At 46.4% G+C, this 25,626-nt stretch overlaps 1 protein-coding gene across 1 annotated transcript in view; it reads right to left on the minus strand.

Annotated features, from left to right (window-relative positions):
• LOC115472718 (putative RNA-binding protein Luc7-like 2) overlaps window positions 1–25,626 on the minus strand; it is a 249,813-nt gene that overhangs the window by 48,471 nt on the left and 175,716 nt on the right. The window lies entirely within an intron of this gene.

Here is a 25,626-nt window from a genome sequence, read left to right on the forward strand (position 1 = left end):
TATCTTTTTGTACTCAGAGGACAAGCAGGCTGAATATTCTTACGTATGGGGTATCCTTAGCCCCCAGGCTCACTCAAAATAATAAACATTGCTCAATAGGGCCTTGCAACGGTGAGGACATAGAGATTGATCTGAAAATAAATTTAACTAGGTGAGAGTGCAGCCTAGAACAGAACAAAAATGGGCCTAGGAGGGTGGGGAGTTGGATTCTAAACCCCAAACAGATTCTGCAGCACTGACTGCCCAAACCAACTGTCGCGTCGGGTATCCTGCTGAAGGCAGTAGTGAGATGTGAATGTGTGGACTGATGACCACGTTGCAGCCTTGCAAATCTCCTCAATGGAGGCTGACTTTAAGTGAGCCACTGACACAGCCATGGCTCTAACATTGTGAGCCATGACATGGCCCTCCAGAGTCAGCCCAGCTTGGGTGTAAGTGAAGGAAATGCAATCTGCTAGCCAATTAGAGATGGTGCATTTTCCGATGGCAACTCCCCTTCTGTTGGGATTAAAAGAAACAAATAGCTGGGCAGACTGTTTAAAGGGCTTTGTCCGCTCCATGTAAAAGGCCAATGCTCTCTTACAGTCCAAGGTGTGCAACTTGTCTTCACCAGGGTGGGTATGTGGATGGGGAAAAAATGTTGGCAAGACAATTGACTGGTTCAGATGGAACTCCGACACCACCTTCGACAAGAACTTAGGGTGAGTGCGGAGGACTACTCTGTTATGATGAAACTTGATATAAGGTGCATGCACTACCAGGGCTTGGAGCTCACCGACTCTACGAGCTGAAATAACAGCCACCAAGAAAATGACCTTCCAGGTCAAGTACCTCAGATGGCAAGAATTCAGTGGCTCAAAAGGAGCTTTCATCAGCTGGGTGTGAACGATGTTGAGATCCCATGACACTGGTGGAGGTTTGACTGGGGGTTTTGACAAAAGTAAACCTCTCATGAAACGAACAACTAAAGGCTGTCCAGAGATAGGCTGACCTTCTACACGTTGATGGTAAGCACTGATTGCACTAAGATGAACCCTTACAGAGTTGGTCTTGAGACCAGACTCTGATAAGTGTAGAGAGTATTCAAGCAGGGTCCGTGTAAGACAAGAAAAGGGATCTAGGGCTCTGCTGTCACACCAGATGGCAAACCTCCTCCATTTAAAAGATTAACATTTTTTCGTGGAATCTTTCCTGGAAGCAAGCAAGACTCGGGAGACACCCTCCAACAAACCTAAAGAGGCAACCTGTAAGCTCTCAACATCCAGGCTGTGAGAGCCAGAGACTGGAGGTTGGGATGCAGAAGCAACCCCTTGTTCTGTGTGATGAGGGTCGGAAAACACCCCAATCTCCACGGTTCCTCAGAGGAAAACTCCAGAAGGGGGACCCAGATTTGACGGGGCCAAAAAGGAGCAATCAGAATCATGGTTCCCCGGTCTTGCTTGAGTTTCAACAGAGTCTTCCCTACTAGAGGTATGGGAGGATACGTATACAGAAGGCCTGTCCCCCAATGAAGGAGAAAAGCATCCAATGCTAGTCTGTCGTGGGCCTGAAGTCTGGAACAGAATTGAGGGACTTTTGTGATTGGTCTGAGTGGCAAAAAGATCCACCGAGGGGGTGCCCCATGCTCGGAAGATCTTGAGGACAACTTCCATGTTCAGTGACCACTCGCGAAGTTGCATGATCCTGCTCAACCTGTCGGCCAGACTGTTTTTGACGCCTGCCAGATACGTGGCTTGGAGAAGCATGCTGTGATGGTGCGCCCAAAGCCACATCTTGACGGCTTCTTGACACAGAGGGTGAGATCCGGTGCCCCCCTGCATGTTGGTGTAATACATCGCAACCTGATTGTCTGTCTAAATTGAAATGATTTGATTGGACAGCCGATCTCTGAAAGCCTTGATAGCGTTCCAGATAGCCCGTAATTCCAGGAGGTTGATGTGAAGATCTTTTTCCTGAAAGGACCAAGTCCATCTACATGAGCTCCCCCACCCAAATAGGGATGCATCCGTCGTCAGCACTTTTTGTGGCTGAGGAATTTGGAATGGACGTCCCAAGGTCAAACTGGATCGAATGGTCCACCACTGAAGGGATTTGCAAAACTCGGTGGAGAGATGGATGACATCCTCTAGATCCCCTGTGGCCTGACACCACTGAGAAGCTAGGGTCCATTGAGCTGATCTCATATGTAGACGTGCCATGGGAGTTACATGAACTGTGGAAGCCATGTGTCCTAAGAGTTTCCACATCTGCCGAGCTGTGATCTGTTGAGACACTCGAGCCATGGACATGAGGGCCAGGAGATTGCCCTTGCCCAGGGAAGAAAAGCTTGAGACGCCCGTGTGTCCAACAGAGCTCCAATGAACTCCAATTTCTGTACCGGGACAAGATGGGACTTGGGGTAATTGATTACAACCCCCAGTAGCTCCAGAAGTCGAATAGTCATCCGCATGGACTGTAGAGTAGAGGTCTGCACGGGAATGGGGTTTGCGGGAATCCCCTCCGGGTCAGCGTGAGTGCTGCGGGGACGGAAACAAACATGCGGGATTCCCGTGGGGATGGAGAATGTTCTGGAGGGATTCTCGTGGGGACGAGCGCACATACCTTTGTTTTAGTGGGCGGAAACCAAGCTCTCCAATACGAAAAGAAGAACGCCCTGAACTGCCCTGTCACAGGGATGGCCAAATACCAAGGGGTTGTTGGGCACAGCAAAGGCGTGGATGTCCTTCTCTGAGAAATGTCCATTTTGGGTGTCCTTAACTGCTCCATTGTAGGGACGGCCAAATCTCAAGGGGGTTGTCGGGTAGAGCAAAGGTGTGGATGTCCTTCTCGGAGAAGCGTCCATTTTGGGCGTCCTTAACTGCTCCATCGCAGGGATGGTCAAATTTCAAGGGGGTGTTGGAGGCATAGCGAAGGTGGGACTTGAGCGCCTAACACTAACGTCCTTCATCCATAACCTTAAAAAAAAAAAAAAAAAATGACGTCCCTGACGAGCACTTCCACGTTTTCACCCGAGTCTCTCTCTGTCTCAACTCAAGTTCAACACGTGCAGGAGATTTGCTCAAGTTGTATGTAGTGAGTCTTCCAGGCACTGCCAGACCTCGGTATCCACAGAAGAGAACTGCACAGAGGTGAGCTCAGCTGACTACTTTTATTTTTTATATGTGTATAGGCAGTTTATTTCTCTCATGGAAGGAACTGGCTGTTTGTGAGCTGCTTTACTGGAGCTAAAGCATTAGCATAACCACTTGTTTCTTTTGTTGAGGGCATTGTGCTGTTTGGGTGACCAATAATTCTCTCTATTTTAGTGTGGAAAAAACTTCAGTTTCTTTTATGTATTTATTGCCCTTTTTCTAAGATTCAGTATATTAATGCGTGAAGAAATATTTTCTCTCATTCGTTTTAAATGTATTACTCTGCCTTGTGTGCCCCCCTGTTCACTCCACTCAGTACTTTATACTTCCTTTTTTTATGGGGACGGGCGAGGATGGAGGAGCTCACTCACGGGAACGGAGGAGATCACTCACGGGGACGGGTTAGATTCTGGCGGGGATGAGCGGGTTTGATTCCGGCCGAGACAGGCGGGGATGGGTCGCATTTCTGTTCCCATGCAACTCTATTGTAGAGCCCCCGCCTCCGAGGTACTCTTCACCAGCCAATCGTCGAGATAAGGGAACACATGCACTCCCAGTCTGCGTAGCGATGCTGCAAGCACAGCCAGACATTTTGTGAAGACTCTGGGCGCAGATGCGAGGCCAAAGGGCAGTACACAGTACTGAAAGTGCCAAGTTCCCAACCGAAATCAAAGATATTTCCTGTGAGCTGGGAGTATCGAGATGTGAGTATAGGCATCCTTTAAGCCCAGAGAGCACAGCCAATCGTTTTCCTGAATCATGGGAAGAAGGGTGCCCAGGGAAACCATCCTGAACTTTTCTCGGACAAGGAATTTGTTCAGGGCCCTTAGGTCTAGGATGGGATGCATCCCCCGTTTTCTTTTGCACAAGGAAGTACCTGGAATAGAATCCCAGCCCTTCTTCCCCTGGTGGAACGGGTTCGACCGCATTGGCCTTTAGAAGGGCGGAGAGTTCCTCTGCAAGTAGCTGCTTGTGCTGGGAGCTGAAGGACTGAGCTTCCGGTGGGCAATTTGGAGGTTTGGATACCAGATTGAGAGTGTATTCTAGCCGGACTATTTGACGAACCCACCGGCCAGAGGTTATGAGAGGCCACCTTTGGTGAAAAAAAAAACAACCTCCCCCCGACGGGCAAGCCGTCCGGCATGGACACTATTTCCGAGGCTATGCTGCACTGGAGCCAGTCAAAAACCCGTCCCTTGCTTTTGCTGGGGAGCCCTAAGGGCCTTAGGCGCACAGCGTTGACGGGAATGCACTTGCTGGGGCTGAGCCTGAACCAGCTGCCGAGAAGCAGGAGTGTACCTACGCCTGTTATAGGAATAGAGAGCACTCCTCTTCCCTCCAAAAAAACTCCTAGAAGAGGAGGCATTAGCAGAAGACGTCGCCTTCTGCTGCCTGACCACCTGGTGAAAAGGTTCAGCAAGCTCCAGAGGAAGTGCTTGAACTAAACTGGACAGTTGCCTCACCGAGTTCCGCAAGTGGACGCCCATGTAGAGCTGGTACGTCTGGATCTTGGTGGAGAGCATAGCGGCCTGATACGTTCTCCTCCCAAAAGAATCCAAGGTCCTAGACTCTGCCTGGGGGCGCCAAGGCATGGCTCTTCTGAGAGCAGAGTCCACCACCATGGAATCGTGAGGAAGTTGGACCTTCACCATTAAAGGCTCTCCATGGACTCTGTACTGGGACTCAGATTTTTTGGGGACAACTGGATTAGATACAGGGCACGACCAGTTTCGCATAAGCACTTCCCTCAGTTTATTATGCAAGGGGGCCGTAGCAACCTCAGCAGGTGAAAAGATAGTCCAAGACCTTGAGAATCTTGGCCCTGGGCTCATCCACAATTTCCATAGGGAATGGAATGTCCTTAGACATTTCCCTAACAAAAGATAAAAAAGAGAGACTCTCAGGTGGAGACATTCTACTCTCAATTGGCGGAGTAGGATCAGAAGGAACCCCACATGACTCTTCCTCCCAAAAGTATCTAGGGTCTTCCTACTCTTCGCACGGGCGCTTCTCATCGGTGTCGGACAAAAGCTCCCTAAGAGCAGCCCAAACCCGAGCCTGTCTCGACATTGAGGATTGATGACCTCGTGGGGGGTGTCGAGAAGCCGACCCCTGCCTAGATTCCGGTGAGCAGCTTCCTCCACCGACGTCGAGGGGGAATCGACCCTGGTGGCAGCTGATGCCAGTACAACAAGTGGCACAGAGGACGGGGACCTCCTCACAGGCGATGGCCCAGATGGCGCTTCTGCAGTCGGTATGGAAGGCGCAAGCACCCCCGACACCAAGGCAGATTGGCACAACAAGCCTTCCAGGAGCTCTGGAAGAAGGGCCCAGATGTGCTCGTCGAGAGCTTCCATCGGAAAAGCCTGGGGGGCCGGTGGAGTCGGTTGCAGAATCTGGGGGGGGGGGGGGGGGGGGCTCGAGAGCTGGTACCAGGCTGCCAGATGACCGATGCATTGGCACCTCCTGAATGGAGGGTGAGCGGTCCTCCAGGCGCCGACGCTTCTCAGGTGCCGACTCCCTCAGCTCCCCAGAGCTCTCGGTACCGTGCATGGAAGGAGATCGATGACGGTGCTTCTTCGCCTTTGCTCGACGCCCATCATTGAGACGGAGGAGTGGCCTAGTGGTTAGGGTGGTGGACTTTGGTCCTGGGGAACTGAGGAACTGAGTTCGATTCCCACTTCAGGCACAGGCAGCTCCTTGTGACTCTGGGCAAGTCACTTAACCCTCCATTGCCCCATGTAAGCCGCATTGAGCCTGCCATGAGTGGGAAAGCGCGGGGTACAAATGTAATAAAAATAAAAAATAAATAAATACCGAAGAGGACGTGGAATCCTCACGCCTCCTCGGGGCCGGGTCCGAAAAAGGTCGGTCCCGGGGGGCCTGCATAGCAGTAGGCCTCGAGACAGGTGGAAACCCGCTCGATGCCTCGTTGCTCCCAGCATGTTGTTGTCTTTCGGCAGCCATTACCTGAACTCCTGATGTCGATGCTTCCCTCGATGCCGACGCTGAAGGACCGGACCGATCCAGAAAAAGTTTCTCACGCTGAGCCTCTCGAGCCACCTGGGTCCGCTTTTTCATTTTCATCAACTTACACAGCTTACAAGAAGCTGGCAGATGGTCGTGCCCAAGACACTGGAGACACCAGGCGTTGGGGTCGGTACTTGAAATGGTCCGGTTGCACCGAGTACAACACTTGAAGCTGCTGGGTGTCCTCGATGACATGGAGGGAAAAACGGCGGTCGCGAAATCAAAAGGCTCGATGATGCCAAGAAAAAAGGGGCACAAAAAGGGGAAAAGAGCCCGACCGAGCAACCTAAAGGACGGCTGCGTCGAAAAAATAAGGAAACTTTAAAGAGGGAGGAAAACCTAAGAAATAAAAGAAAAATTGATTTTTTTTTTCAATATTTGACAACCGGAGACAAGAAACAAAAGAAGAATTAGAAAAAATACAGCGATAAATGCTAAAACACGGTTCTACTGAGCTGAGAAGGAACGAGACAAAAACAACTTTCCTTAGTCGCGGATAAAGAAGAACTAATTAGGGCATGCTTGCGTCGCGGGATGGGAAGCCGTTCGCACATGCGCAGTGCGTTCGGTCCGAGCGATGGCATGTTCTGGAGAGTTCTTTTTCTTTTCTATGTTCCGGACACCTGGCCCATCGCGGACAACGACCCATACGTAAGAATATTGAGCCTGCTTGTACTCGGAGAACTACCAATACACTAGCATCTATTAAAAAAAATACATTCTTGTATTAATATATCCCTTCCAACACCCCCCCCTCACCCCCGGTTGTCTGGAGAAGTTTCGTTACCCTATGCTTGCACGTCATCATTCAAGCCACGTTTATAAGTCTATTATTTTACTGTTGTCACTTGTGTTTTCCACCACATTTCAAATGATAATCACCATCTATGGAAAGCCTGCAATTTAGTCTCACTGCCAGGATTTTGTCCTTCTTACAAATTTCCCAAAATGTATAGATCATTTCCTCTCCTTCTGGTACTCTTGCCATTTTCCAGTTTTTTGTGGTTATGTTTGCATAACAAATTGAGCAGCTACTAGTCATATTTCAAACTAGGGTGGGGGAGAACTACATCTCTTTTAGAACCATCTTTAACAAATGTACACCAATATCATTTTTCCAAAATTTGGCCTGTAATTTCTTTCAAAATCCCCAACACACTCCCAATACTTCTGACTTTTCATACACCCCCACTACATATAGTATCAACTTACCACTGCAACAAAAACCCTTTTAACAATGCCCCAATCCTATACTATACCACGTATATAGCTTAAGTGGGGGGTTAGCAGTGGAGGAGTAGCCTAATTGTTAGTGTTGTGGCCTAAGAAAAAGGGGAACCAGGCTCAATTTCCACTGAAGCTCCTTGTGACTCTCTGCAAGTCACTTAAGCCTCTGTTGTTCCATGTACAAAATAAGTACCTGTATATAATATGTAAACCGCTTTGATTGTAACCACAGAAAGGTGGTATATCAAATACCATCCCCTCCCCTCCTTTTACATGCATGTAATATTATTTAACAAATTTCTTGGAGTCATGCTGACCCATTTCTATGTCTAATCACCTTACATGTCCTCTCCCATTCCTCTGTAAGCTTACACCCTATATCCTCCTTCTACTTTTCTTTAAAAATAATGTTAAACAACAAAGTACGGAGGCATACAGAGTACGCAAGACCAAATCTCACATATATCCTTCCTGCCAAGTTTCCCAAGTTTATTCAAAATGTGCTACCCCACCCTACGGAAACCTTCAGAGAGGTTTACAATCTAATATGATAGGAAAAGTACTATTAAGAGACGACAGGATACAAAAGGGTAGTAGGGATAGAACTACAATCGTGGTCAAACAGCAAGCAATATATATTGAACAACACACCCCTACCCTCTTTAAATAAGACAAATTTCTCAAATTTTGTGGGTTCCATTAACAAATCATCTTGTTCTGACAATATGCATACACTTATTTACTGATGAAAAAAGTAGTGTGAGAGCAGATTCATGCATTGTTTTGGATAAACCAAAAGCTAAAAGCAGCTACAACTTGTACTTGATTTTTCCAGGTACAATGATCAAAGCAGAAGCATGAGCAGACTTTTGCTGTAAAAAAAAAAAAATTACACATGGAGTTTGCACCCATGTGGGTAGTTCTGATCACCACCCCTACAGTTACTGTTGGAGACAAATGTCATGTGTACCAGGTTTTGATGGCTAGGAACATAGGGTACTACTGAAAGGGGAAAAAGGTAAGATAAAAGCTTTATTATGAATGAAGGCTTAAGACAGTATCTCCCAACCTCTGGTCCATGGACCACTGTACAGAGAAAAAAAAATATTTTCAGACTTTATAATCCATGTGAGCAGATACAGAGACTAGCGTAGAGAGAAAACCAGCAATGGCTGCAAAGATGCCAACATTACTATTGATATCCAGAGGGCAAGGAAGAAGCAGCAGCTGTGGGGACAAGACTGACTATGGCAGCACAGACTAGAAGCGGTAGTGGTTAAAGTGCGAGAGGCAGCTACACAGACCAGAAGCGGTCATGGGGATAGGGCCAGCAGTGGAAGCTGGAAGCTAGAGTGACAGGATTACAATCAGCCTACAGGGCCTGGAAACCACAGAGCAGCATCAATAAGTAAAGTGACAGAGATACTAACGGTGAGGACTGGCTGAAGGTGAGGGAAAGAAATCAACACCAGCGGAAAGAAGAAAAAGGAAGAGAGAGGGCTAGTGAAGACAGACTTGGCACTAAAGGCTGGGGGGGGGGGGGGGGGGGGGGGGAGCTATAAGAGTGATGGCGATGAAGTGGGTGTCCCTGAACTTTTTGAAAGTTAAATAAGGTGTCTATATATCCAAAAGGTTTAGGAAATTTGGTGAATTAGAATGTCATATCACATACCTTTTCTGAGTCTTACTGCGGGAGCCAGACCTGAAACAAAGACACAATGGAGTAAATTTTCTACAGGTCACCTAAAGTTAGGCGCTATGATGCTGCGAATTAAGCAAGAAATCTGTATTGGTAATTATGCATGTAACTGCTGTTACAAAATACTAGCGTAAATTGGCATTTACACGCCAACATTTAGGCAATGTCCATGACTAAAGGTTGCAGTTGCATGCATGACCGACATGATTCTGGAAGCTGAGTAAGTAAATGTCTGGTATGGAGTGGAGGAGTAGCCTAATGGTTAATGCAGCGGGCTTTGATCCTAGCAACCTAGGTTCAATTCCCACTGCAGCTTCTTGTGACCTTGGGCAAAGTCACTTAGCCCTCCATTACCCCAGCCTTCTAGGGACAGAAACGTGTACAGTGCTGAATACATCTAGTAGTGCTATAGAAATGATTAGTAGTAGTATACCCTTGAGCACCTGTGCCCCTCCCATTTGCAGTTATGTGCTGTAGATTTTGAGCATTATGTTTATAGAATACAGAGTGCAGCTGCATGTGTAACTACAAATTAGTGCCAATTAGCAGCAACTCTAGTTATTGCAGATTACTCGTTACTACCAATTAGCACCTACTTTACCAATTAACTTACATGCATTAACTGCCAGTATTCCATAACCTGCGTGTGCAGTTTTATGCTCTAAGTGTAGAAATGTGCACACAAGACTATAGAATTAGGGGGAATAAGCAAAATTTTGAATAGGTCATCTAGGTCTGTAAACAGACATTTAGGCCCATGCACTATAAAAGAGAAAAGTTATTTACCTGTAGCAGATGTTCTGAGGACAGCAGGCCAACCATTCTCACAAATCACAGACACTAAGTAGAGGCTGACCAGCACAGTGTCTCTTTAAGAGGCCTTTGGCAGCATCCCATCGAGCATGCATGGGTGCTTTCCGCCCAATGTGAAAGCGTGGCACTACCAGTCTAATGACATAGCTGGAAAAGACATCCCCAAGGGGAGGAAGGAGAATTTGTGAAAATGATTGGCCTGCTGTACTGAAGAGAACACCTGCTACAGGTAAGTAACTTCGCTTTCTCTGAGAACAAGCAGGCAATATCTCAGAACTTGGAATTCCTAGCTATCAGACTCACCGAAAACACTAGGACAACAGGAGACTTGCAATGTCAAGGTCTAAATAACTAAACAATCTGAGACTAACACAAACTGGTTGTGAAGGGCAGCCTGGAACAGAAAAAAAAAGACCTAGGAGGATAGAATTGGATTCTAAACACCAAATAGATTCTGCAGTATTGTCTGACCAACAGCTATGTGTCGTGTACTTTGCTTGAGGCAGTAGTGAGATGTGAATTAGAGAGCTGAATGAGAGCAGAGATACCTGTTGGTACTGTGGGAATCCCACAGGGATCTCCTCCAGGTCTGAGGGATCCTGCAAGGATGGTCTTGGGTCCTACAGGATCCCCGAAGTGCCTTCCTTCCCCCAAGCACAGGGTGCCCTCCTGGAACATACCTCAAGGTACCCTGGTGGTCTGGTGGCTTCTTAGGGACAGTAAAGATTCCCACTCTTTTCTGCCCAATGCCACGGCTCTGATCCTCTCATCTCTGCTTTTTTAAAGTGACTGCCTCCAGCGGTGGCCTAGCGAGTTTTATGCGGAAGTCTTGCAAGGCCACCACTGGAAGTCTCGGCAGCCATTTTTAAAAAGCGGAGACAGCAAGAGATCAGCGGGGTATAGGCATCATTTAATTCCAGAAAGCACAGCCAATCTTTTCCTGAATCATGGTGAGAAGAGCACCTAGGGAAACCATCCTGAACTTTTCTTTCTCCAAATACTTGTTCAGGACACCGAGGTCTAGGATAAGATGAGATCTCTCCTCGCCCCAGTATTCTTCGGCACAAGGAAGTATCTGGAATAAAAACCCATCCTTTTATGCCCTGGTGGAACGGGCTCGACCGCATTTGGTCTTTACCAGGGCAGAGAACTCCACTGCGAGTACTTCCTTGTGTAGTGAGCTGATGCTCTTGATGGGCAATTTGGAGGAAGTTTTCATCAATGGAGTGTGTAACTGTGGCAGACAATTTGGAGAACATACTGGTCAGAAGTTACAAGGGAACACCTTATTTGAAAAAAACAATCCCCCCCCCCCCCCCCCCCCCCCCCCCAGTAGGTCGTTCTGACCGGCTACTTGAATGATGGCTATGCCATCCTGGAGCTAGTCAAAAGCTCTTCTGCTTTCACCGGGAAGCCAGTTGCATCTTCTGGGTGCAGTGTTGACAAGGATGAGAGCACTGGCGCTGGGCCTCTTGGAAGGGACAGAAGGAGTGAATCCATACCTTTGAAAGGAGATGGTGCTTTCTTGGCCCGGCAAGCTCTGAGAGGAGGTGGACATGGGATGTTGTTTCTGAGAGAGGGGCTTAATGGTGTCTGATGTTTCTTAATGAGGTCTGCAACCTTTTCCCCCTTGTCCCCAAAAAGGTTGTCCTCTTGGCATTAAACGTCCACCAATTTCTTCTGAACCACTGGTTCGAGGTCAGAGATGTACAGCCATGAGAGTCTGAACATAGAAACATTACTGCAGATAAGGGTCAAATGGCCCATCCAGTCTGCCCATACTCGGTAGCCACCATCTCCTCCTTTCCCTAAGAGATTCCACATGCCTCTCTCACGCTTTCTTAAATTCAGGTACAGCCCTCGTCTCCAACACCTCCACTGGTAGGCTATTCCACACATCCACCACCCTTTCTGTGAAAAAGTATTTTCTTAGATTCTTCCTAAGCCTTTAACTTCTTAACTTCATACAATGCCCTCTCATACCAGAGTTTTCCTTCATTTGAAAAAGGCTCACTTCCTGTACATTGATGCCACAGAGGTATTTAAACATCTCTATCATATCCCCTTCTCACTTGCCACTCTTCCAGTATATACATGTTGAGGTTCATAAGCCTGTCCACACACGCTTTATGACACAGACCATTGACCAATTTTGTAGCCACCCTCTGGACCAACTCCATCCTGTTTATATCTTTCTGTAGGTGCAGTCTCCAGAATTGCACACAGTATCCTTCTGGCTTTGACCATCACCTTTTCTACTTGTTTAGCCACCTTAAGATCATCAAACACAATCACCCCAAGTCCCGCTCTTCTTTCATACACAGAAACACTTCACCCCCTAATATTGTACCATTCCCTTGGATTTTGGTAACCAAAGTACATGGCTTTGCATTTCTTAGCTGCCAATTATTGGGCCATTCTTCAAGTTTCGCTAGATCCTTCCTCATGCTATCCACACCTTCTGGGGTGTCCACCCTATTACAGAGTTTGGAATCATCCACAAACAGACAAACCTTACCAGTCCTTCCACAAAATCACTCACAAAGATGTTAAAAAGAGCCAGCCCAAGGACTGATCCCTGCGGTACACCACTGAACCTCCCCTTTCCTCGGAGCAAGCTCCATTTACCACTATCCTCTGTCTCCTTTCATTTAACCAGTTTTCAACCCAGTCAGTTACTTTAGGTCCCATACTGAGGGCACTCAGTTCAGCTACCTGTGCAAAACCGTGTGAAAGAATTTGCTAAAATCCAAATAAACCACATCTAGCGCCCCTCCCATATCCAACTGCTTAGTTACCCAGTCAAAGAAATTAACCAGATTTGTCTGACATGATCTGCCTCTAGTGAAACCATGCTGCCCCGGGTCCTGCAGCCCATTCAATTTGAGAAACCTCATAATCCTCTGCTTTAGAAGTGTTTCCATTAGTTTACTCACCACTGAGGACAGACTGACAGGTCTGTAATTCCCAACCTCCTCCTTACTTCCGCTCTTGTGCAGAGGGACCACATCTGGCCTTCTTCAGTCCTCTGGGAAGACTCCAGACTCTAAAGAAGCATTGAAAAGCTCAGATAGTGGAGCTGCCAGAACTTCTCAGAGTTTCTTGAATACCCTCGGATGTATTCCCCCATCAGGCCCCATCGCTTTGTCTACTTTTAGTTTAGCTAGTTCCTCACAAACACAGTTTTCTGAGAATCGGTCCTGGTCTGGCATACATCCATCAATATTAGCATTTGTTTTCTGCGGTCCTACACCAGGCTTATCATCCATGAACACAGAACAGAAATAATTGTAAAGCAGTTCAGCTTTATCCTTGTCACCTTCTACATATTCCTCCCCTTTACTCTTGAGCTTCACAATGTTATTGTGGCACTTCCTCCTGTCACTTACATATCTGAAAAAATGTCTTGTCCCCCAATTTACAGTATTGGCAATCTTTTCTTCCATTTGCTTCTTCACTTTCCTGACAGCTTTTCCAGCTTCTCTTAGTTTTACCAGGTATTTTTGCCTGTCTTCCTCTTTCTGATTCATCCTATAACGTATAAAGGCTAACCTTCTTTCCCTTACCTTTCCAGCTACTATGTTTCAGAACCAGAGCAGCTTTCTTTTCCTCTTTTATGTATTTTTCTAACAAAGGCTTGTTGCCTTTAAAATAGCTCTTTTCAGTTTTGTCTACTGATGTTCTACTTCCTTCAGCATTCCCATCCAACTAACTCTTCCTTGAAAAATTCTCCCATTTTGACAAAGTTATTTCTTTTGAAATCTAGGACCATCAATCTTGAATAAGCCCTCTCCTGTGTCTTAATATTTGACCACACCATTCAGTGATCACTAGATACCAAATGATCTCCCACCATAACATCTGGTTTGTGAGCACCAGATCAAGAATAGCTCCATCCTGTGTTGCTTCCGTTACCCACTGTTGGAACAACTCTTCCTGTAGAGAATCCAAGATCCCTTTGCTTCTAGACTACCCCCCAATCAATGTCAGGCATATTAAAATCACCTATTGTCACGTTTGTGACTGTTTCCTTGTCTGTGCTCACCTCGCCCTCTGGTGGCCAGAACCGGTGGCTGCTATGAACTGTCACACGTTCCAGACTTCAGCCCTGTCCGGTCCGGATCTTCCAGGCTGCCAGACTTGCTTTTCTTGTTTGTGCCTGAACAGCACCCGTAGCTGCCTGGTGATCGCTGAAGCTGAGTCTCTGCTGCTGCTGGGCTTATTAGCCATTTGGAAACTCTCTGCTTTGCCTTTGCATCGCCTAAGGACCTGGTTTGTTGGTGCATGCTGCACTTCTGCCTAGTCCAGTTTATAGTTTGTATTCTTGCCTGATTCTAGTTTAGTCTTTGTGTAGCTTCTTGTACTTTATTGCTTGTTTCCCAGTCTTGTTTCTTGTTTGTATGTCTTTGTCTAGTTCTAGGTTGTCTGTGTTTCTTGTTCAGTGGCTGCCTGGCAGCTTTCAGTTCTGTCCCTTGTCTGTCTGAGAGTCCTAGTCTAGTATTCTGCCTAGCCTTCCTGTGTATTCTAGACCCTGTGTGTATCCGGCTGGTTTCCAGTTCCTGCCCTGTCCGGTAAGTCCTGCCGGCCACCTGCACTCAGGGGCTCAACTCCTGAGGAACGGTGGTCAGGTGCAGGTGAAGTCTAGCTGGCCCTGTCAGAATTCTGCCTTATCCCTGTGTGGGGTGGTTTTGCCTGCCACTGCCGCTCCTCGGCAATGGCCCAAGGGCTCACAAACCCACTGTTTCCGTGAGAAGCATGACACCTATCAGTAGTATTTCCCCTTTCCTGGCTATCTTGTGAATGTCTTCAATTAAGTCTCTGTCTATTTCTTCTGAATGTGAAGGTGACCTGTATATTACACCAATGTAAAATACATTTTCCTTTCCCGCTTAATAATTTAACCCACAGTGCTTCTTCTTTACACTGTATGTCCTGTAATTCTGTCACTTTAATACTATTCTTAACATATGCCACTCCTCCACCCTTTTTTCTTACCCTGTCCTTCCTAAATAGATTATAGCCAGGTGTAACTATATCCCAATAATGGTACTCCATGAACCATGTCTCCATGACAGCCAATAAATCCAAGTCGGCTTCTATCATTGTAGTCTCTAGATCTATAAATTTGTTTCCCATACTACGGCACAGGCATACAAGGCTCTCCAGATGTTACCTTTATTGAAAGGGGGGGGGGGGGGGGGGGGGAACAGTATTTGATGTTTTGATGTCTAACCTTCCTGAAGGTTATTAATGACTTTGGGGCCTTTCTTACCCATCCCCAGCAAATTTAGTTTAAAGCCTTCTTTAGTACTTTAGCCAGTCTATTACTGAAGACACTTCATCCCTTCTTTGAAAGATGGACACCATCACTGCTCAGTAGCTCTTGGAAAATCATCCCATAGTCTAGGAAACCGAAACGCTTGCAATGGCACCATCCACGCAGCCACACATTCAGCTCCAGGATGCAAGCTTCCCGGCCTTTACCTACAACAGAAAGGATTGATGAGACCACTGTCTATGCACCTAGGTGTTTCACCCTCTGACCCAGAGCCATGAAGTTACACCCAAGGCAGAGAGTCTAGATGCAATATAAAAAGTGCCAGCTCGGGGCCTGCTCCAGTGGGAGAGTGTCCACAAAGTCCAGTAAATTCCTCACCATGGACTTCATGTACAGGCTCATTTAGATTTGGTAGGTCTAGATGTGGGAAATGAAGGCCTGAAACACTTTCCTCCCAAAGTAATCCAGGATTCCCTGCCTAGGGGAGCTGAGGCATGAGTCCTGGAACTCTTGACCCTCTTGAGAGTGGATTTGACCACCATGGAGTGGTGGCAACTGGGCATTCTCGAATATGGGAGCCTTTTGGATTTAATACATGAAATCCACCTTCTTTGAAACAAAATGTACAGACAGCAGGCGTCTCCTAATTTATCATCTATGCATCTCGGAGAACAGCATGAAGGGGTACAGTGACCGCCTTCCTAGGTGGTCAATAACGTTGCCCTAGGTCACCTTCAGTCTCCAACTTAAAGGGTACAGCAGCTGCCATCTCTCTGACAAAACCAGTGAAGAAAGCGCCTCAGGTGGAGTCTTCCATCTCTCCTGTGAAGGGAAGGAGTCTCAAGGTATGCTATATGACCTCTCCGAGAAGTTGCCTGGCTCCTCCTCAGATTCCCAAGACTGTCCAGAACTGGACTCAAGAAGCTCTGCCTGAGAGAAATAATTCCTTGCCTGCTTGGAGTGATACAAAGGCACTATAACAGCCTCATTTTTATTTTCCATTACTTTTCTAAAAATTCAAAACATTGTTTGCTTTCTTAGCTGCCCCTGCACACTGAGCAGAGGGTTTTAACATACCATCAACGATGACACCTTTTCCTGGGCAGTGACTCAATGTGAACCTTACATCACATAGCTATGGCTTGGGTTCCTCTTTCCCACGCGCATCACTTTGTACTTGCTTACATTAAACGTCATCTGCCATTTGGATGCCCAGTCTCCCAGTCTCGTAAGGTCATCTTGCAATTTTTCACAATCCTCTTGCGATTTAACAACTTTGAATAACTTTTGAGGGTAATTTTTGATATGACGTCTGTCTGACTTTGGACATTTTGCATAAAACATCCAAAACCTGAATAGGAAAAAAGGCCATTTTCGAAAAAAAAGGAAACCGTCTTACCTTTTTTTCAAAAATACCATTTTGAATAAGGTCTTGTGCTTTGTACGGTTGATTTGTTTTCCTTTTTACTACTTTTGAAAAAAAAAAACAAACAAAAAAAAAAACGTCCAAGTGAAAAATACAGAAAATCAAGCCATTGGAAATGCCAGCATTTTTAGTAGACTGATCCCCCAGACATCACAGGAAAGCAATGGGACACCTCAGGGGGGCACTGCAGTGGACTTCAAATAAATGCTCCTAGATACACATCTCACCATTTATCCCTTATCTTGTCTGCTAAGCCTCCCAAAACCTACTGCCCCCAACTGTACACCAGTACAATAGCCCTTAGGGGTGAAGGGAGAGCCTATATGTGCAGAGTCCCCTCAAATGCAGTATGCGGATGCATACCTCCTGACGTCTTAGAAATGAGGAAATATCTGGAATAGAACCCTTGACACTTTTAAAAGAGGGACCTTCAACTACTGTAATGGCTAGGAAAAACTGGTCCTATGTAGCTTGGGGGGGGGGGGGGGGGGGGGGGGGGAGATTTTTCACAAAGGTTATAGAATCAGTTTCACATTACCCATTTGGCACCTCTGATATAATGGATTCTTCCCTCCACCAGAAAGAGTACTCAAGAGTAGAAGAGACCAATAGTTTGCGGCTTCTTCTCCGATGATCTTTAGTATGGCTGGAAGGATTCTAAGTGCTGATGTTGCTGTGTCATGTGAGCATATGAACAGAAGCAACTTTGGCAGTAGTATTGCTGGAGGTACGGTGGTTGAAAGCTGTAACCAATAAAAGGCTACTGGTTTTTGCAGGTGGACAATTCCCACAATGTGAAACAATGGTTCTTGATCTACATTGTCATGACCTTGTTGACCTCAAATAAATGGTAGTCACCAGGTGATCACACAGGCTGTTGAGATCGGACACATGCAGCCACACTAACAGCTGCAACTTTTGATACTATACTACCAGCAAAGATAAGCAGTGAGCATGGAATTCCTTGAGTTGGGATTCGGTGAAAAAGATGATCTGCCGGATCAAGGAGTGGTAGCAAAGCACACTCTGTAGCTGATGTGCTGCAAAATTCTTAAGCTGAGGACTGCAACCTGAAAGATCTTTATGTCTACCACATCAAGGATTCAATGATCTTCGCCTGGTGGTGTGGTAGACTGGATTTTGAGGCCTTGGATCTTTCAATGATTGTCTCCACTGCTACAGACTGGTGAGGAAACTAGGTCCTCATGTCCCAGAGCAAAAAACCCTTTACATTTAAGGTCCATTGACTCAGATGTCACAGACACAGGGGTCTGTAAGATCTTGAACTGAAGATCCTAGAACTCTCACATGAACTGATATGTTAGGCCTACAAATTTCAAGATGTTAGTCCTGGGGTTCTATGGGACTACACGAATAATATCTAGTTTGTTTCTAGGGTGATCTAGGCAGTACTGCTGCTATAAGCCTCTTAGGTACACTGATAGATTAACATGGCACTGAAGTCCTGTTTGCTCTCTGGGACCACGAGTCAGATTAAACAGGAGGATCTGGTGATCTTCTGTAAGAATGTGGAGTAGGACAAATCTTCAGACTGCCCTTTGGTTGATCTATCTTGAGAGGTGTCTTCTTCCTGCGCATTTTCTAAGGTTGTGACTCAGGATGGTGTGTAGACTTCCAGGGGACCCTTAGAATAAGAAAGAATGGACTCCGATCCTGTAGAACCACGGGGCCCTAATGCACGAGTCCCTTGAGCAGTGGAAGTTTTCATAAGATCCACACATTTGTTTCCTGGGCCAGTCTGTCATTACCAATGCCAGATGAGCCTCCACCCACTGAATCAGTGTTCCCACCATCTGTCAAGGAGGAAACACATAGAAGAGCCTGCAGCAGCACATATAAGCCATTCAAGCTGGGTTTTCTCTGCTGCTGAAGAACCTTCTTGCCTTGCTGTTCCCGACGGATACCATCAGGTGCATGAGGAGCCCCGAGCCCCCCCCCCCCCCCCCCCCCCCCGCCAATATGATCTTTAAAAAAGCTTCATCACAAAGTTCCATCTTCCCTGGGTTCAGGGCAAATCAGTTGAGGAAATACTCCTGAACATGGTCCATGCCTGCAACATGAACTACTGACAGAGTCTTGAGGTTCTCACAGTCAGACATCTCAGGTTGCTAATTGCAGTATTTCCCTCTGCAATCTCAGGCCTCCTGCCATTGCTGTACAAGTTTATATCTCCCCCTCCTCTTTTTTTTTTTTTTTACTAAGGACTCCTCTGGATGGCCCAATTACCATGAGGGTCTTTTTCCACCCGATAGAGGGTACTGTCCATCTGAGGTTGGCTGTGGCCCCGAGAGCAGAGACAACTGTCAACTGCCCACTGGAGAGCCCTTGAGAAGAACTGTCCTGGGCCACAGATCCTGCTGAATCACCAGACCAATGTTCCCTTTAAGCAGAGCATATGAGCGATTGCTCATACATTTTAGGAGCGTGGTTCTCAACCCAGTCCTCAGGACACACCTAGCCAGTCAGGTTTTCAGGATACCTACAATGAATATGCCTACGATAAATCTGAACACAGTGAAGGCTGTATATGTAAATCTATCTAATGCATATTCAACTTGGGTATCCTGAAAACCTGACTGGCTAGGTGTGTCTTGAGAACTGAGTTGAGAACCCTTGGTGTAGATACATCCTCTGTGCCATACTGACATCTTGCTTTAGGTTTCAACAGTTTTTACTGATGAGAAAGCACACAAACACAGGCAAACATGAAGGAAGTAACAATAACTAAAGAGGAGTACAGCAGCCAAACAACTGAGCCTCAACAGCAGAATCTAGTCATCAAGATTTTAAACTCTCCACCTCATAAACCCCAAACATAGACAACAAACCAGATGTGTGGGCCTGTACTTTTGTAGCCCCAGACCCCTAAGATACAAAACATGAAATAATCCTTACTCCTCCACCAAACCTGCACCCCCCCCCCCCCCTTCATACCCGCAAATACAAACCCCCATCCTTGGAAGCAGCTCCCTTCAAAACCAACTCATAGACAACAGTGCCATTCAGGTTAGTTACAATGACTAAGCAATAAACTACACCCCCTAGGACTCAATGAATGCAAAGTCCACAACAGAAGAAAATTTCTTCCGCTTCACCAATCCTCTTGGCTGCTCTTGCCTCCCACATGGTCAACTGGTGAACTTGATTTTGCCAATACCACACCAAAAGGGCTTCCAATGAAGTCCAAGATTGAATAATAAGTTTACGAGCAACAAAACTCAGCTTCCAAAACAAAAATACTTGGCCCTTGGTCTCCACCCCATAAGCCCTTGTATGTCCAAGAGAAAAGAGCTACCCCACGTAGACCAGAGACCATATATTGCACCTCAGATGACCAAAATTGTTGAATCTTAGGACAATCCCAAAAAGAGTGCCCTAAAGTACCAACATCCCAACCACATTTAATACAAAGTGGTAACTGTGCTCTTCCTGAACAGCTGGGCCTGGGAGAAATAAGCACAGTGAATCACTAAAATGATATTCCTGAAGCCAGGCCCTGGATACCAAACAAGGAATAGCCTCAATGGCAGCCAAAAGATCCCAAGTATCTAAAGACTTCCCCAGCTCTGCCGCCCATCGGTCCCAAAGGCCCAGGTCCTGTCCAACGCGATTCAGCGAGCCTTATGCAGGTTCTAGACAGACAACTCTTGCAAGGAAAGCGCTTGAAAGAACGCAACAAATATAGCGCCCATGCAGTGGCATAAAGAACCAGCATCGAGAGAATTAATTTAGTGGCACAACTGACAGTACCCGAAATGGTTATCCCATTGAACGCCAACTCTCTTGCTGAAGATCCTCAAACTGCAAAAGTGCCACATCCTGAGCTAAGAGATGCTCTAAACGAAGGAAACTACAAGTCTCCCAGGACTTGAAAACTGGGTTATCCAGCCCAGGTTCAAAAGCTGGATTACCTCAGATGGTGATAAGGTCAATAACTGAAGGGGCTCTCCCCCCCCCCCCACCTCCCGTAATGGCCATAGAAGACTGGATCCCTTATAACAAGAAAGAAGATGGGAAGTCAGACAATGCAACAAAGTAAGAAACTCATAAGGAGCAAAAAAAACGCACTTTCCAAATCTAAAGACGTAAACTGGGCCCTACAAAAAAGCCAGTCCCCTAAGTGGCAGAGTAGGCAAGCCTGATTTACAAATTGTAATCAGGTAAACCTAAACCACCCTGGCTCCAGTTCCCAATCAAATAATGCCAGCGCACTGTCAGCCTTCTGCCCACTCAACAAAACTGACTGAAAAGGCCATAGAGCTTATGAAGATCTCACTGAAACACCCAGAGCAGCAAAGTCTGCAACAAGTAGAGCCATCTGGGGACAATAACCATATGGATCAGACTAATACACCACATCTAAGACAACTGAAAATTCTTCCAACCCTTCAACAACCAATAGGTCTCCTCAAGCAGTGGCGGAACATTAATAGCATAAAGAGTCGTAGGATGCATGGCTAGCTAATTCCCAAACATCGAAACAATTGAGTCCAGAGATAGGCTTACCTTCTACACTACTACTACTTAACATTTCTAAAGCGCTACTAGGGTTACGCAGCGCTGTACAATTTAACATAGAAGGACAGTCCCTGCTCAAAGAGCTTACAATGTAAAGGAGGGTGGCAAGGGAGCCCCTACTAAAGAAAAGTCATATGACACATTGCATAGTGTTTACAAAGGTGGCAGTTCAGACATATGGGAGGTTTTGTGGTCGGATGAGACTAAAGTGGAACTTTTTTGTCTCAATACCACACATTGCTTAAAAAAACTAAGTACATCACCCTAATGACACTATCCATACAGTAAAGCATGGTGGTGGCATTATGTTTTAGGGATGCTTTGCAGCAGCAAGGAAAGAGAAGCTTGTGAACACCGATGGATGGTGCAAAGTACAAGAAAATTCTGGAGCACAACTTGTTGGGAGAAGATTCACCTTTTAGCTGGACAGCAAAAGCAGCAATAGAGTGGCTCGGCAAGAAGAAAGTGATTGTCACATTCTTTCGCATTGGAAGTGTAGAGTATGTTATGTAAACAGTAAAACAAACTCTTCTTTCAGGGTATTTTGAATTATATCTTTCAGACAGCAGTGTGAAATATATACAAGGAAATGAAGACTTTTGCAAGGCTGTGTGTGACAGAAAGTGAAATATATCACTTACGCAGGGCATGTTTGGCTTGGTGGTATGCTTGTGAAACACAAGCGCACAGCATTCATCCCAAACATCTGATTTCAGTAACAATCTTGTGTCTGTAAATGCTCAGATTAAGAACTTTAAAAAGTCAAGCTAATTTGAGAAGGCAATTCCTTTCAATATCAATGAAAAAACACCAGCGTTCAAATTAAAAGTGACTGGCCTACCTTTGAATAGCAAGCTTGTCTGATGCAGTTCTCTGGCATTTGTATGTGAAAGGCAAGCTTCCCATTATCTGCCAGAACAGCCATGATACCAGCACAACCCTTCTGCCCACAGAGTGTGTGTGTTTGTGTGTACTGCTCTGCTAGTACAAAATGGCTGCTCCCAAGGCCCAGGGGCAGTGGAACACCTTTTTGGTTGGAGGGGCCAAACAAACCAATCTCCAACCTCAACCTCAAGCTCTCAAGTTGTTCATGGTGTGTTGGGCAAAATATTGCTGAAAATTATGGACCCTCTGAACCATCCATTCCACTGCCCATGTCAAGGCTGGCCCAGCGTCTCAGTGGCAGTGCTGCACTTTGCCATGTGAAAGGTTTGATTCAGGCTTAGGGATACTAGTGACAGCCCTGGGAGGGGAGTTCTAGTCACCAAACAATGCAACACCTACTGGCCAGATTTAGGGTCCTGACTGCAGTGTTCCAAAAGAAGTTGTGGTACATGTCACCTAACGAGGACCGTCATTGAACCAACAGAACCAAAGTAAATAGGGGTAAACCTTGAAGTTGCTGTGATTAAAGGTTCATGGCACTGTATCCCATCACAAGCTGGTTCAGATTGTGTTTGAACCCCCAAGGAGGAGGAGAAGAAGAAACTGCTGAGTCCTCCCCTCCCAAATCACACTGCTTCCAGTGAACCTGATTCATGTGAAATAAACTTGTCTCTATTTGATATTGACTCCTACGTCCATGCTGCACATAGATAACATGAATCACGTTAGTTGCTGCTCTGTATGGCAAAGATCTACAAGAGAGAACTATCCAATTATTCAAAACTGCGCCCCCCCCCCCCCCCCCACATACACTTGCCAACATTGTCCACTGTTAGAATCCCCGCTATAAATAAACCATGATACAACTCAATAGAAAATATATTTCCCTTTGATCTACCATATAGAATAAATTATGTTAAGTGCTGAGAAAATGGCAGGAGTCCAGTGGCCAATAGGCCACCAACTGCCAGTCAGTGAAATCAAGAACTAGCCCTACTGTCCCATTCCTAGGTCACTGGATCAACTTTCTTGCCTCTCTCTTTCTCATCCTAAGTGGGAGGTCACTCTGAAGGCAGAAGCATTACCAGGTTGTGACGCCAGGGGGAGCGAAGAGCGGACTACGCAGACACGATCTAACATATTGAATAAATTATGTTAAGTGCTGAGAAAATGGCAGGAGTCCAGTGGCCAATAGGCCACCAACTGCCAGTCAGTGAAATCAAGAACTAGCCCTACTGTCCCATTCCTAGGTCACTGAATCAACTTCCTTGCCTCTCTCTTTCTCATCCTAAGTGGGAGGTCACTCTGAAGGCAGAAGCATAACCAGGTTGTGACGCCAGGGGGAGCGAAGAGCGGACTACGCAGACACGATCTAACACATTGAATAAATTATGTTAAGTGCTGAGAAAATGTCAGGAGTCCAGTGGCCAATAGGCCACCAACTGCCAGTCAGTGAAATCAAGAACTAGCCGTGCTGTCCAAATCCTAGGTCACTGGATCACCTTTCTTTCCTCTCCCTTTCTCATCTTAAGTGGGCAGTCACTCTGACGGCAGAAGTGTAGCCATGTTGTGACGCCAGGGGAACCAGAGAGCAAACTACGTATATGCGACGGACAGCCTCAAAAATAGGCGCCAGCGGAAGTCCATTTGGTGCCCCACCTAGCTATGCCTCTTTCTGAAGGGGACTGTAGTCCTGCAGAGGGCTGGAACTCTATCATGGTGGAATTCTGACAAAAATCTTCTGTCTCACATACTGTAGGAAAATGCACTCAGGATTGAATGCATCACTTCATCGTGCAATCTGCAGCATTCACGGAGTAGGTTGGGGGGGGGGGGGGGGAGCTGTATTAACTGCTCCATCAACATTTAAGTCAGAACATGGCCAACAGTCCTAAAAATAAAGAGAACAGATCTAAAGATCTCAATAGGTATATTTTGGAAGAAAGGCAGGAAAGAGATATGGTAGAGAAATTTAAATACATCATTAGTACAAACAATAAACGTACAGGAGATAAGTCTCTTTCAGTTGAAAGGAAGCTCTGAAATGAGGGGCATAGGAAGAAGGTGAAAGGGGACAAACTTAGGAGTAATCTACGGAAATACTACTTTATGGAGACAAAGACTATCTGAATTCAAGAAAGTATGGGATAAGCACAAAGGATCTCTAAGAGAGATCAGCACTAATAACACTAAGGTGAACCTTTACAGAGTTGGTCTTGAGAGCAGACTCTGACAAGTGTAGAAGGTATTCAAACAGGGTCTGTGTAGGACAAGAAAGGGGATCTATGGCCTTGCTGTCACACCAGACGGCAAACCTCTTCCATTTAAAAGAGTAACAGCTCTTAGTGGAATCTTTCCTGGAAGCCAGCAAGACTCAAGAGACACCCTCCGAAAGACCTAAGAGAGTGAATTCTAGGCTCTCAACATCCAGACCATGATAGCCAGAGTCAAGGTTGGGATGTAGAAGTGACCCCTTGTTCTGAGTGATGAGGGTCGGAAAACACTCCAATCTCCAAGGTTCTTCAGAGGACAATTCCAGAAAAAGAGGGAACCAAATCTGATGCAGCCAAGACGGTGCAATCAGGATCATGGTTTCGCGGTCTTGCTTGAGTTTCATCAAAGTCTTCCCCACCAGAGGTATGGGAGGATATGCATACAGAATGCCTGTCCCCCAATGTAAGAGAAAGGCATCTGAGGACCTTGTGATTTAGTTGAGTGGCAAAGAGATCCTCCGAGGGCGACCACTCTTGAGGTTGCATAACCCTGCCCAGCCTGTCGTTTACACCTGCCAGATAAATGGCTTGGAGAAACATGCAGTGAGACAGCACGCCCAAAGCCACATCTGGACGACCTCCTGACACAGAGGGTGAGATCCGGTGCCCCCCCCCCCCCCCTGTTGTAGCACATCGCAACCTGATTGTTTGAATCAAGATAATTTGGTGGTACAACCAATCCCTGAAAGCCTTGGGAGCGTTCCAGATCGCTCGGAGCTCCAGGAGGTTCATCTGAAGATCTGTTTCCTGGCAGGACCAGGCTCCCTGGGTGTGAAGCCAGTCTACACAAGCTCCGCATTCCAGGAGAGATGCATCCGTCGTCAGTACTTTTTGTGGCTAAGAAATTTGGAATGGACGTCCCATGGTCAAATTGGATCGAATTGTCCACCAGTGAAGAGAATGTAGAAAATCGGTGGATAGAAGGATGATATCTTCTAGATTCCCTGTGGCCTGATACCACTGAGAAGCTAGGGTCCATTGACAAGATCTCACACGCAGACATGCCATGGGCATAACATGAACTGTGAAGGCCATGTGCCCCAAGAGTCTCAACATCTGCTGGGCTGTGACTTGCTGTGACGCTCAAACCTTGGACACTAGGGACAGAAGGTTGTCTGTCCATGCCTCAGGAAGATAGGCTCGAACCGTTCTCGTGTTGATCAATGTTCCAATGAACTCCAATTTCTGAACTGGAGTGAGATGAGATTTCCGGTAATTTACTACGAGCCTTAGGAGTCCCAGCACCTGAATAGTCTTCCACATGGACTCTCGAGCACCATCCTCCGAGGTGTTCTTCAGTAGCCAATCATCGAGATAAGGAAACA

The sequence above is a fragment of the Microcaecilia unicolor genome, chromosome 1 (genome assembly GCF_901765095.1).
Source record: "Microcaecilia unicolor chromosome 1, aMicUni1.1, whole genome shotgun sequence".
In the NCBI taxonomy this organism is placed as follows: domain Eukaryota; kingdom Metazoa; phylum Chordata; class Amphibia; order Gymnophiona; family Siphonopidae; genus Microcaecilia; species Microcaecilia unicolor.